The sequence below is a fragment of the Castor canadensis genome, chromosome 18 (genome assembly GCF_047511655.1).
Source record: "Castor canadensis chromosome 18, mCasCan1.hap1v2, whole genome shotgun sequence".
NCBI lineage: Eukaryota > Metazoa > Chordata > Mammalia > Rodentia > Castoridae > Castor > Castor canadensis.
Window position 1 is genome coordinate 44,959,622 of NC_133403.1, and position 14,782 is coordinate 44,974,403.

A 14,782-nucleotide genomic window follows, 5' to 3' on the forward strand; every position below is an offset into this window, starting at 1 on the left:
TGGCCTCCTAGCGTCCCGGGACGTGGTTCCCGCAGCCCTACATTGCTGGCATTTCGGGCCAGTAACTGATGTGGGACTGTCCTGTGCACTGAAGGACGTTTAGCAGCATCCCTGGCCTCTGCTGTCTACTAGATGCCAGGTCCACTCCTGCCACTCGGCTGTGACAACCGAAAATGTTCGCAGACTCCAGCCCTACGCCCATTAAGAACAAGTGGCCTCCCCTGTAATCATAGCTATTTGGAAGACTGAGATCAGGAGGATGGCGGTTGGAGGCCAGCACAGGCAGATAGTTCGGGAGACCCCCATCTCCAAAATAATCAGAGCAAAATGGACTGGAGATGTGGCTCAAGTGGTAGAGAGCGCCTGCCTTGCAAGCGGGAAGTCCTAAGTTCAAACTCCAATCCTACCAGGAAAACAAAAACAAACAAGGGGCCCAGCTCAGGTGCAGTCTTCATGATGGCAGAGTTCTTTGGTGTCTTGTTCTGCCCCCTGCCCCTACACCCAGGGGGCTGTGCCTGGCACTTGGAAGAATGGCACAGTGTTAACCTAAAACACCCCCAGCATGGCTCAGAAGCTGGTAACTGCGGTGGCAGTGATTCAAATAGTGTGAGTAAAACTGAAACCAGAGTTTTGAACTCCAAGCCCAAAATCCTGGGTTTCCACATGTCAGGCTAAACCACTCTCTCCTATATGCCAAATAAAAGAGACATGGTGAAAGAAAGAGAAAGGTTTATTATTTGGCCCAGAACGCACCGTAGGAAGAGGCAGAGTAAACACTCAGCCCATCTTCAGCCATCTTCTGGGTATACAAACACTGGCATTAGACTTAGGACAGGGAGTGGGGCACTGGTGGCTCACACCTATAATCCCAGCTACTTAGGAGGCAGAGTTCAGGAGGATCAAGTTTCAAAGCCAGCCCAGGCAAACAGTTCAAGAGACCCTATCTCGAAAAACCCCATCACAAAAAAGGGCTGGTGGAGTGGCTCAAAGTGTAGGCCCTGAGTTCAAAACCCTAGTACCGTGGGGGGTGGGGGGGAAGACTTAGGGCAGGAGACAAAATGTATGCATAAAGAGTCCTACTCACAGGTGTGGCCTGGTTGGTCATCTCAGTCCTTGTTCTTCAAGGGTTCTGGAGTTGTCATCACTAAGGGGAGCAATCCGGTTCCCAAAACATGATTACTCCTGCTCCTGGGTGCTCATCATTATAGGTAATTGTCCTCATTTGGGAGGTGGTCTGTGCTGCAAGGCTCTGTTGTTCCTTGGGGTAGTTTCTGTCCCTTGTCCTAAGGATGTTATCAGTCATTTCTGTCCTTCGTGGATTCCAAGGTGGCTGCAGGAGTGAATGGCTCAGGGTGAAGAACAATAGGTACAGAATGGACTCGGATGCCTGGCTTTTCTCCTGTGTTTAGTTAATTCCTGGGCCCAAGTAAGGAGTCACTGCTTTCCAGCAAAAACAGCTTAAGCACCTCTTACAAAACTACCTCCCCATCCTTACTTCCATTCAAGACTAGGATGAAGCCACTCCCTGGAAAATGGCTTGCCAGCAGGCCACCAAAATAAATAATCCTACCCATAAGGTTGAAGTGTCAGGCACCAGTGGCTCACACCTGTAATTCTAGCTACTCAGGAGACAGAGATCTGGAAGATCGAGGTTCTAAACCTCGAACCGGGCAAACAGTTCGTGAGACCCTATCTCAAAACATCCATCACAGAAAAAGGGCTGGCGGAGTGTCTCAAGGTGTAGACCCTGAGTTCAATACCCAGTACCGGAAAAAGAAAAAGGCTGAAGCAGCTTTTATTATATTTACTTTTTCAAATATCTAACATATTAAAAAATAGAGGGGATGAACCAATTCAGGTTATAATACATATACATATATACATGGAAATATCACAATGAAACTCCATGTGAAGCTATCTTAAACAAACAATAATGTCTTTTTTCAAAAATGGAGAACAGGAAGGTAAAACGGGTCCTGTCTGGGACTTGGCCCCAGTGGGAGGGGTAGGATATAAGGAAAGGGTGTAGGAGGGTGAATATGGTGGGATTATTAGGTACTGATGTATGTAAGTGGAAAAACGAGACCTCTTAAAACTATTCTAGGAATGGGAGGAGGGAAGGTAAAGGAGAATTATAGAGGGGGGTGAATTCAACTATGATATTGTAAGAACTTTTGTAAATGTCATAGTGAACCCCCAGTATAACAGTACTTAAAAAAATTTTTTTAAAAAAACGTCTTAACATATAGACCAATGCTTACTTAGCACAGTGCCAGCCCCAGCAGGCAATGTGTATCTGTTAAATAGCTAATGAGAGAGGAGTTGATGCCAGAACTGGACCTTCTCATCTGTTAATACTACTTGTTTTTCTGCTATCAGCTCAAATGTCGCTTTTCTATTCCTGCAGGGGAGATCATCACCCTACTTGTTAAATGTCATTCAAACTCCCTATACTTTTTTTTACAGCACCCATTATAATGTGTAATTATTTATTTTGCAAAATGACTTAACGTCTGTCTTTCAAGCTGTGAGGGCTTGGATCTTTGGTTCTTTTGTTCACTGTCATATTTCTAGAGTCTAGCATAGCCATGGGCAATGGAATTAATGAATGAATGTTCATTTGAATGTAAACACCTTACTGTTCATATTAGTATCCTAACTCATGAAAAGGAAAAGCAAACCCCTCAAATTCCTGTCCAGGATCTCATATTTAATAGCCAATAGAACTCACACTTACAGAAAAGTGTGTGTCTGATTTGACTCCTCCTGGTATTCCTTCCAGGTTCCAGTTGGTGGGGAGACAGAGTCTTTGAGTATTTGTTCTAAGACCGACTAGCCTGGCACACTCAGGCAAGGTCTAGAATGAAATCAACATTAAGCACGGAATGAAATCAAAACCATTTGTCTTGAATCGTGATAACTTATTGACCAGTACAGATGTGAGTTTGGGATGGTAGCAGACTGACTTAGTTGGATCATCTCATTGAAGAAATACAAAGCTACAACTAAATTTAAAAAATGGGACGGGGGCATCTCAATCCAGTGGTATACTGAGGAATTATGAGCAGTGTTCCAATATTTGATACCTTTTTTTTTTTTTTTTTTTTTTTTTAGTACTGGGGTTTGAACTCAAGTTCTACACCTTGAGCCATTCCCCAGCCCTTTTTGGTGATGTGTTTTTCAAGATAGGTCTCACAAACTATTTGCCCAGACTGGCTTCAAACTGTGATTCTCCTGATCTCTGCCTCTGGAGAAGCTAGGATTACAGGTGAGAGCCACCGGGGCCAGGGGATACCTTGAGGTTGTGAAACAAATCTGGCATGCAGAAATGTTTTGGTTTGGTCACAATGTTTAGGAAAAACAGTGAACGTGTCCAAATATAAATGGGATTCCATTTATATGAACTGTCTAGACAGAATGTACATAAGTGTTATGGTTGTCACATCCTGTGGAAGTGACTGCTAAAGAGTATGGAGTTTCTTTTGGGGGTGCTGGTTGCACAGCACTGTGAGTAGACTAAAACCCACTGAGTTACACACTTTAAATGGATGCATTGTATGGTATGTGAGTCCTGACTCAATGACGCTATTACCAAGAGGAAGTGAAGCAATAGTTAAACATGGACCAGTTTCATGGATAATTCAGATGCCCTTCTGCCCTTGGGGGAGAATTGGAAGCTTGGGCACAAACTGGGACCTGTGGTTGTCTGTTACACTATGTCCCCTTCCCATTTATTCCCCTTTGACTGTGGGTCAGTCATGTCATTTAAGCCTCTCTGTAGTACCCCCAGGTCACAGTGCCTCTGGGCTGGGCCTGTGGCCGGCTTTAAGCAAGAGGATGTAACGGAAGTGTCTTAGGTCTGGGTCTAAGACTTTGGAAGGTCCAGAGGCTCCACTCTTGTGCCTTGGGGGCCCTGAGCCACCGTGTTAGAAGTCCAGCTGTTTTTCAAGAGGGGCTAGGTTTTGAGGGAGAGTTCACAGTGTCATGGAGAGTAATCCCCCAGGTTTCCAGATCCCAGCTGTCTCCAGCTTACTGCAGCCAGCCACATGAAAACACCAACAGAGAAACTGCCCAGCTGAGCCTCAGCCAGAGTGTAGAATTGTGGACAAACAAAAGTGTTGTTATTTTAAACCACCAAGTTCTGGGAGAGTTTGTTATGTAGCCAAAGATCATGGAAACACACCTATTTTCTCTTGAACAGAGTCAGCTGACACCAGGCACTGAATAGCATACCTAAATCCTCCCTGCTCTATTCCCTTATCATAGAGAAATTGTCCTCCATATCTGCACTGTCCAGTGCAGTAGCCACTAACCACATGTGGATACCTAAGCTTAAACTAGTTAAGATGGGGCTGGGGATAATAGCTCAGTGGTACAGCACTTGCCTAGCTTGTCCTGGGTTCGATCCCCAGCACCACAAAAGAATAGTTTAAAAACCTGTTTTCCTCAGTCACACACACTAGCCATGTTTCACATGCTCCATAGCAGCATGTGACCAGTAACTGTCACACTGGCTAGCTCCTTGTGGGTCACACCACACCATGCTGGTGTGTAATGGGTATGACTGATTACTGCTTCGACATCCAAGCTGGCTTCTTGCAAACAGAGTTCTGATTCCATTCAGAGGTTGGAATCCGCCCTTCTCACTCTCCCACACCCACCAGCCAGTCATGTAGATCAGGAGGAACTAATGTCATCTTTGCTCCTGACCTAATGTCCCCAGTGCTAGACCAGTGCCTCACAGGTAACTAGTTGAAGAACCCAGGATCCATTCAGGATGTGCAGTTTTCCAGGTGGTCACAGCACCGGCCCAAGATTGGGTAAGTGACATAAGTTGCCACTTATCCATAAAGGAAAGGACCCTTCCTCTGTGACTGCAGAGTAGACATAAGGTGGAAAGCCGTGGCTCTCATAGCTCCTGACAGGTGTTTGACAGTCAGGAGAAGAATGTCAGGGGACGGAACCAGCTTGGGAGGATGGCATGATGGAGAGTCAGGAAGAAGTTAGAAAACAAGAGATCATAAAATGTATCATACTGGAGGTGAGGCTCAAGCAGTAGAGCACCTGCTTTGCAAGTATGAAGCCCTGAATTCAAACCCTAGTCCCATCCCCACCCCAGAAAAAAAATCTTAAGCTACTGTGCTGGGTTTTCCATCATTTGTAGCCAAAAGCCACCTATCATGAGTCCATCAGAAAATGGAAAGAGTCAGAGCAAAGAACAGGCTGCCTGATTTTCATTCAGGTCTCATCCAACTCACACTTTGAACTTTCTGCCTGGTCCCGTAATCATTGTGTTTACATTCCCTATACTAAGTCCCAGTGATTGTTCAGTTAAAGACTCGATGCAAAAGGACTTAGCACTTTGTAGGGTGTACATGAGGGTGGTCACATGAGTGATGTAAGTTATACAGCAGGCATCTAAGGGACAGGAACATTGGCTCATAAAGAATGCTTTTACAGATGGCTGTTCACCCCAGGCACCTGGGGTGTGCCTAGAACTAAAAGCACACCACTCTGTCTGGCACAGAGCTCTTCCTCTCCAGCCCCATCTCATCCCCTGAGCCTCACCCTTCGCAGAGCTCAGAGGTGATGCTGAGTGAGACTGTGAATTCAGAGGCCATCAGAGACAGGACATCCCCAGGGTTGCCTAATCACTAGTTTCAGGGCATTGCTGCTTCTTGCTTCCCCTCTCTCACAAGTTGCACACAGAGAGTTGTAGCTTCCTCAAAATTTGGGTTTGCAAGCAGCCATCGTGGCCTCTTGCACCATCCATCCATCAGTCATCGAACACCTACCCCATGCATCATAGTAGCTCAGCCTCATCACTTGGACCAATGCTTCTGCTTTTCTGGACTTCCTAGTTCCCCCGGGGAGGGACTCGAGTAGTTCCAACTCATCATCTACATCAGACCACAAGTCCTCAGCCTCATTATAGTCATGGCCATAGACCTTCTCATTCTCCCTGGGTATGGAAAGTTGTCATAAATTCTGTTTGCTTCAGTGAGTTGCTTTTGCAACTGTGGCTGCAAATAATCTAGATAGAAGCAGAAAATTTAAGAAGTGAAGTGAGAATAAACAAAGCCAGCCAGTGGAATGGAATCAAGTCCTGCATTTCAAAGCCCCACAGAACTGCTGGTCATGTGTATCAACGCTGCTCTCAGCATGACATGGGTTCATTTTTATAGAGGATATGAGACTCTGTGGTCAGGAAGATGGGTTTTGATTTGACTTTTTTTAAATGCCCATTTTATTTGCCCCATGGGTAGAAAGCTGTACATCTTAGGTACTTTTTCTCCTGTGTTTGGAAAACCCACAAGACATCTGCAAAAGTCAGGCATTCACCCATAGGAGGGGGGTGGGGGCACAGAGGGGAGTGAGGGTAAGTGAAAGACAATGTACTTCTGCTTCCTTGTACTGCAAGAAGTCCAAGATGTTAACAAATGTATGGCCACACCTCACCACACAATGCTAACTACCATTTCTCAAATTCCTAATAAACTGGCAGGGCCAGGTGGTTTAAGCTTGTAGTCCCACCTACAGGGGAGGGAGAGATTGGGAGGATCCAGTTCAAGACAAGCATGGGAACCAGGCACAGGTGGCTCACGCCTGTAATCTTAGGTTCTCAGGAAGCAGAGATCAGGAGGATCAAGGTTCGAAGCCAGCCTGGGCAAATAGTTCGCAAAACCCTATCTCAAAAAAATCCTTCACAAAAAAGGGCTGGTGGAGAGGCTGAAGATGTAGGCCCCAAGTTCGAGCCCCAGTACTGCAAAAAAAAAAAAAGGACCAGCCTGGGAGAAAGGTTCTCAAGACCCCATCTCAACCAGTAAAAGCTGGGCATGATAGTGTATGCCTGTCATCCCAGCAAAGTAGGAAGCATAAATAGGAGAATCATAGTTCAAGCCAGCCCAGGCATAAGTGCAAGGTCCTATTTGAAAAGGCATGGTTCAAGTTGTCGAGTACCTGCCTAGCAAGCTCAAGCTCTGAGTTTAAACCCCAGTACTGACAAAAAATAATCCTTACAAGCAATCTTAATCTATATTGTAATCATAAAATAGATCACTGGTAGCTATAAATGTGTCTATGTTTTAGGTCAGGCCTTACAGGAAAAAAAAAATAATGGCAAGGAATTCAATGGACAAAAGCTGCAAAAGTGATATAAAATACCTCAGCCTATGACAGAGGGATGACCCAGCCACAAGGAAAAGGATGAATTGTTCAGTGCATTCTGTTGGGAAAAGTGACTAAGCACATGGGAAAACAGACTTCACATTTGTTTATTTATTTTTGGTGGTACCAGGGTTTGAACTGAGGTCCTACTCTTTAAGCCACTGTACCAGCCCTTTTTTTGTGTATGTGTGATGGATTTTTTGTTTGCTTGCTTGTTTGTTTTTTTTGAGATAGGATCTTGCAAACTATTTGCCCAGGGCTGGCTTTGAACCTCAATCGGACCTCAATTCTCCTGATCTCTGCCTCCTGAGTAGCTAGGATTACAGGCATGAGTCACCAGCACTCAACTAGGCTTCACACTTAGTACTGATGTAAGAAAGAGGTGTTTAAGCTGCTTTTGCTGAAAAGCACCAACTCCTTACTTGGGCCCAAAATGAACTAAAAGGAGGAGAAAGGCATAGCATCTCACCTTCATTTTGTAACTGTCTTTGCTCTAAGCCATTCTCTCTACAGTCACTTGGCAATCATCTTAGATTCCAGGAAGAGGGAATTGATGGTATTGATGGTGTACATCTTATCTGACACCAGCAAGAAGCTACCCCTAACAGTAGAGCCTTCTCAGGATAGATCTCCTTCCTGGCAAAAATTACTGGTTAACAACCTCCAGGAACCCTTAGCAAACAAGGCCACGCCTCTGACTGGGACTATTTAACTATGCATGCCTCTCCCCTGGCCCCAGTTCCTCATCTATTTAAACCCATAGCTCATGTCTATACCCCAAAGATGCCTGAAGACTGACTGACTGCTCACTCTGCTTCAGAGTGTCCTTTCTCTGCCTTCACCATGTCTCTTTATTTGGCAGATGGGGGTGAATGGCTGGACCTGAAATGTGGAAGCCCAGGAATTTGGGTCTTGGATCCAAAACTCTGGTTTCACTGACCTAAATTCCAGATGGACTAAATATTAAAATGAAAAAGACCAAAAATACAAAAGCATTAAGAGAAAAATTAGCAAGGATAAAACTTTATGGAGGGGAACACTTTATGGAGCCAAACACTAAAGTCAGAAGCCATAAAGGAAAAAGCTCATTGATTTGACACAGAAAGCTTTAAAAACTTGTGCATAGTGTTGCTGGAAAGTCAGCACAGCTATCTACATTGGGCCTTGTGTCTATTAGAGAAGGATTCAGCAAGATGTGAAAATGACAGCAAAGGTTACTAGGAAGGGAGTTCATTTTCAATAGACTGAAAGCCGGCTGTCTCTAGAGTGAGACAAGAATGACCATTATTTTTACCCTGGCACCAGTGTTTATCAATACAGAAAGGGCTTAAATCCCTCCCCAGGTCAGGAGGCTAGGGTAGGTCTACAGATTTACAATGTACCAATTATTCCTGGGTCCACCTGACCCGTAGAATCTGGTTTACAGAACTGGGTCTTTATTAGGTAAAGATCTGTTGTTTTAGGAACCTATATTAACCCACCTTAGGGTGGGTGACTCAAAAACATTGTGACAGTCCATGACCTTGGTGGGCTATGTTGATTTTAACAGAATCTGTTAAGTGTTTTTCTCTGAGACCTTGAAGAATTCTCCATTTTAGGTTCTCATTGTATATCCCCATCCCTCATGGCTGACCACTACTTAACATATAAAAATAATTGTTGCATCTGGGGATATAGTTCAGTCACAGAGTGCTTGCCCTGGTTTGATCATCACCACCACAATAATAATAATAATACTTGCAGTTAATATCAAACTAACTGAAAAAATACTGAAATACATATGACAAAGTTAATGTCTATATTTTACAAAGAGTTCTTTTCTTTTTTTTTTTTTTTTTGGTGGGACTGGGGTTTGAACTCAGGGCTTCACACCTATCCATTTTGCTCCAGTTATTTTGAAGATAGGGGTCTTGCAAACTATTTGCCCAGGCTGGCCTCAAACTTCTATGCTTCTGATCTCAGCCTCCCAAAAAGCTAGAATTACAGGTATTAGCCACTGTTGTCAGGCTTATAAAGAGTTATTAAGAGTCTTTTTTGGAGGAATTGGGAATAAAGGAGAATGATAGAGGGGGTGAATTCAACTATGATCCATGTAAGAACTTTTGTAAATGTCACAACACACCCCTAAATATAATATAATAAAAAATCATAATATAATAAAAATTTTTTAAGAAAGAAAAAAAAATCTGAATGATGGTGGGGGTGAAGCTAACCAAGTTACATTGTAAGCATATGTAGAAATATCACCATGAAACCTTCTGTATCCTCTGTACAGCTATTATATGAGCATAAAATATTTTTAAAAATTTTTTTTTGGTGGTACTGAGATTTGAACTCAGGGCCTCACACTGATCTACTACCTGAGCCACTCCACCAGTTCTGTTTTTTTTAGACAGGGTCTCATTATGTACTGCAAATTGGCCTTGAACTCCCCATGTAGACTCAGGCTGACCTCAAACTTGTGATCCTCCTAGCTCTGCCTCCAAAGTACTGGGATTACAGTATGCACCACCACACCAAGGTCAAGAATGCTTAAGGATTTATGAAAATATAAACAGTCCTTAAATAAAATGAGCATACAGAGTGGCCAGGCCCTTTAGGGGACACTGTACATCACCTTGATTTTCCTTTTCTGATATCTGCTGCCTGTGGTTCAGGTGGGGCTGGCTGGGTCCCTGGTCCAGGAATGGGCATATGACCTAAGTTATCAATCAGCAGCATCCTATCTGTGGAGCTAACATGATTGGTACAGAGACAGACATGTGATCCAGGGTGCTCAGGAGTCATCCCAAGGCTTATTCTGGAATGAGCAAGAAGAGAGTCTCTTTCTGCTGAGTTTTGAGATTGAAAGAGATAAGCCTGGAGTAGCAGAGGCCATCTTGTAGAAACTCAAAAATTAAGCAATCCAGAAGGGAGAGATGGGAGAAAGACCTTGTTCCAAAAAAGACAGCTTGTTGGTCTTGGTTCTGGTCATAGCTAAAAGTAGAGTTCTTCCTGGCAGTTTAATTGTGAGTCTATAAATTCTCTTTTTGGTTAAGCAAATATGAATTCCTGTCACTTGCAATTGAAAAAGTCCCAACCAATCTAAGCAATGCAAACACTTGCATGCTCACCTAGAAAAGAATACAAAACAGAGCGTGTTAAGGGGCGGGTAAGTAAGAGGGAAAAGGATGAGTATGGCTGATGTATTTTGTACACATTGTGGACCTGGAACGTTGAAAGCTGTCCACGCCATTTTAAGAAGGGGGAGGGGAAGAGGGATAATAATGGAAGGAATGAACCAAACTGGGGTACATTGTACACATACATGGAAATGACACAAGGAAACCCTCTGTGCAACTATCCTATACTAATAAAAACAAGAATACAAATGCTTTTCATGATGAAGACAAGTAAAATGACACCAATAATTTTGAAATGCAAGGGAGGGCATGTTTTACCAAGTGACATAAAAATACCTGGTGTTAGCAATGTCTGGGAAATGAGTGACTCATAAATGGCCGCTGGAAAGGAAGAATGGTGCAACCCTTCTGGAGGGCAATTAGCCATTTGCGTAAAACCACACTCATCCACCCTTTATGCAATTTGACATCTAGGAATTGAGAACGTGTGCTGAAACTTGGCTCTAAAATGTTCATTGCGACATTGCTGAAAACAGCAAAAAAGTTGGAAAGAGCAAAGCCCTATGCTAAGAAGGCACTGAGCTGCAAATTGGTGTTGAACTCCCTGTGTAGACTCAGGCTGACCTCAGACTTGTGATCCTCCTGCCTCTGCCTCCAAAATACTGGGATTAAAGTATGCAATGCCAGTAATTGCAGTGAAGCACACCCTAGGATACTGCATAGTTACTCAAATGGGATCTTAACCTCAAGATTAGTAGGTGCAAAAGGATTCTTGTATATTACTATGCTCAGTTTTATTGCTGTGTAACAAATTACAACACCAGCAGCTTACAGCAACACTGTTTACTAGCTCAAAGTTCTTCTGGTCAGAAGTCTGGCTGTCCCCAGGTGTGGCTTCTCTGTTCAGAGTTACAAAACAGAAGTCAAGGTGATGGTGGGCAGAACCTCACCTGCAGCTTGGGGTTCCTGTCCTGCTCCTATAGTCATGGCTGCATGCAGCAACTTGAGGTGGTGGATTGAACTGCCTGTTTCTTTGCTGCCCACCAGCTGGGAGCTCTCCCAGCTCCTAGAGCCTGCTGGCATCCCTCCATATCGCACCATCGGTCAAAGCCAGCAACAGACAAACTCCCTGACATACTCCTCACACTACATCAGGAAATGCTCAGTCCTGTTAATATTACTATTAGTTTTTGAGACAAGCTCTTGCTACTTAGCCCAGGCTGGCCTGGAACATACGATCCTCCTTCTTCAGCATCCCAAGTGCTGGGATTACAGGCATGTACCACCATTCCTGGCTCAAGAAATGTTTGGTGCCTTTAAAGAGACAGTCATCAAGTGAGGGTCACTCTGCATTTGTTTCCTATTTTAAAATGAATGAACTTGAGAATTCAAATCTCACCTACAAATTTTCTTCCCAGCAGTCTCTGGAATGGTGCTTGACTGAATACCCAGGAGAAGGTATGTGTACAACTGGGCAACTCTTGGGCCATGCTAGAATTTTGCTGACCACAACAATTAAGTGAAACAGAACATATTGCCAAAAAAGTATATGGTCCCTATTTTTTGTAGTGAAGATTGATAAGTAGCAGTTAGACATAAATGGTGGCCATAAGAGGAGACAGGGAAATTATGTTATTTTACTAAATACTTAAAGGCCCATACTCTGACATTGGAACCAGGAGAGTCCCCCTCCCATCCTATGGATGCTGAAGTTACAGGAACAGGTTGACAGAGAGGAGCCACCTGCTTCTGCTTTCCTCTTTGAGATGTTAAGGAATGGCAAGGATCCTTGGATTGTGGAGAATAATCATGTCTAGGAAAGGGAAGTTCTGAAGCACACCCATTGTCTCTGTGACTTGGGAGGGTTGTGGGTGTGACTGGGTGTGATTTGGGAGAGTGACCCACTCTGTGTTTTGTCAGCCATCTCAGTCACCCTGACCCATCATCTCTGACCACGTGTATTTCCACAGCTCTCCAGTATAAAACTAGGAGTTGAGGACCACCATTTTGAGTCTTTGCTCCCATTTCCTGTGTGGGGTACAGGAAATGCTTCTCTCTTTTCTCCCCGTTTCTCTCCTAATAAACTTCACTGTTACTTTTACCAAATTTTTGCGTCTTGCTTGGGTTCTTCCGCAAGATGCAAGAACTGAGGTAATTTTCAGGACCATTTTTCAGGTAAGAATGATTACAAATACAAACCAAAACAGAAAACATAAAAATATTCCCTATTTTGGAGCCCACTAAATACGTTGCTTGGGAGGGTTTCAGGCCTTTCCAAGTCTCAGGTGCCTTTGTAAAATGGTGAGAACAGAACCTGCAGCTGACGATTGTGGGGGATTAAGAGGAACAGAGGTCAGGTGCTCACACCTGTAATCCTTGCTACTTGGGAGGCTGAGATCAGGAGGATCACAGTTTGAGGCCAGCTCAAGCAAATATTGTGGAGACCCTAGCTCCACACTAACCAGAGCAAAATGGACTGGAGGTGTGGTCCAGTCCATACAGCATATGCCTTGCAAGTGCAAAGCTCTGCGTTCAAACCCCAGTCCCACCAATAAAGAAGAGCACAGTACAGTGCTTGTCACTATGGTAGGCCCAGTGAATACCCAGGAAAGAGACTGGTTATGGTGACTTGATTTATATGCAAAGTCTAGAAAACATAAAATATTAATAGCAGTTATCTCAGGGTAGTGTGATTTTTTTTTTTTACAGTTCTTTTTTGCTTACACTAATGTGTTCCTTGTATCATTTCCTAAAATTAAGAGAATAAAGACGACCCTCCACAAACCACAGTTTGCTCCTGGGAGCAGCTGAAATGGGCCTCTATCTTCCCATTAATAAACCTTGGGTCAGCACAGAGCAGGGCCTGGTCCCCAGTTGTAGGCCTTGTCTCTTACATGTTAGCACTTGAATCCTTGCACGTGGACCAAAGGCTGTCAAGCACACTGTCTCAGTGGGCAGGGAGGAGCATCTCTGTGCCCCATCCTCAGAAGAGCAGGGCGGGCCAGGCACCAGTGGCTCATGCCTGTAATCCTAGCTACCCACAAGGCAGAGATCAGGAGGATCCCGGGCAAATAGTTTTGTGTTTCTGTTGATTCCGTCACGTTTACTAAACAATGCTCATAAAGTGCTTCTACTGAAAGCCAGGAAAAGGAAACAAAACCACAACACACAAGCCACCGTTCCACACATCTTCTCTGAAGATGTCTTTTTCTGTCTCTCCATCACATGTGAACACACGTGCATGCATTCACAGTTTGCAACACGACGGGGGACAAAGATGGTCCCCAAAAGCTCTGAAACACAGGCATGTGTGCCTCACTTGTTACCAGAAAGGAAACGGAAACGAGGTCAAGTGCTGGTTTTTACAACAGAGCTACTTCTGAAGCCAGTAGGCCCACGGCGCTCTCTGCCTTGAAAACACTGTCATTTTTCTATACAGTGGATAATAAGCTTTCATTTTCCTGGGGGTAGGGATTGGAAACACGGTGTGGGAAACACCACGGTCAAAGGAAAACAGATTTGGCTGTATGTGTATTTTAAGACCCTCCGACAGGCATCTGGAGCAATCTCCTAAGAGGTGCCCATGACATTTTCTGTTGCTTTCCCCCTTCCCCTCCCAGTAATTATTTCTACAGACTCCTTTGTGCCCTTTTACATTCGCTACTTGGGAGAATCCTAAAAGACCTCATCAGAATGAGCTAATTAATGATGAAATTGTTTACAGCCTTCTCATCTTACAAAGGGGCAAATGAGCAGTGGACGTATAAAGTAACGGATCCCAAAAGATCCATCAGAATTGCTCACCTATTGGAACAGGTGTTTCCAGAAAAATCAAATGTGAGTTTCAGCCTAGCAAACCCTCTCCTAGCACTGACTTTTGTTAAAAATCAGAAATGCATTCCCGCAAAAGGACACACAAGTGATGACTTCATCGAACTCAGCAAACATTTATTGATGCCTTGGCTGCACATCGTGGTCTTAGGCCTGCAGAGGTCACAGGGCAGAGTGACTTAGCTCCCAAGGAGTTGGGGCCCAGGTGCAGGGCAGGCACTGAGTGCTCCAGTTATTGTTATGAAACAGAAAGGGACCAGGACAGGGAGAGGGTCAAAGAACCTGGGGCTAGGGAAGATGAAGGATAGTCCCAGATCTGACAGTTGGAGGCTGTCCTAAATGTGGGCATCTTTGTAATGGGGCTTTATAGAAGCCTCAAGAGAGATATGCCTACGTCCTAATCCCCGGACCTTGTAAATAGGACGGTTGTGGTCTTTGTGCTGCTATGACAAAATACCATAGACTAATTCATAAATGACAGAAATGTATGTCTCACAGTTCTAGAGGCAGGGAAACCCCAGGTCAAGGGGCCAGCGGATGTGATACCTGAATAGGGCTGACGTCAATTCCAATATGGCGTCTTGCTGCTTGGTCCTCCAGAGAGACAGAAGAGAGGGTTTATACCCTCGGGTCCTTTCACAAAATCTTAACCTGGCTCATGA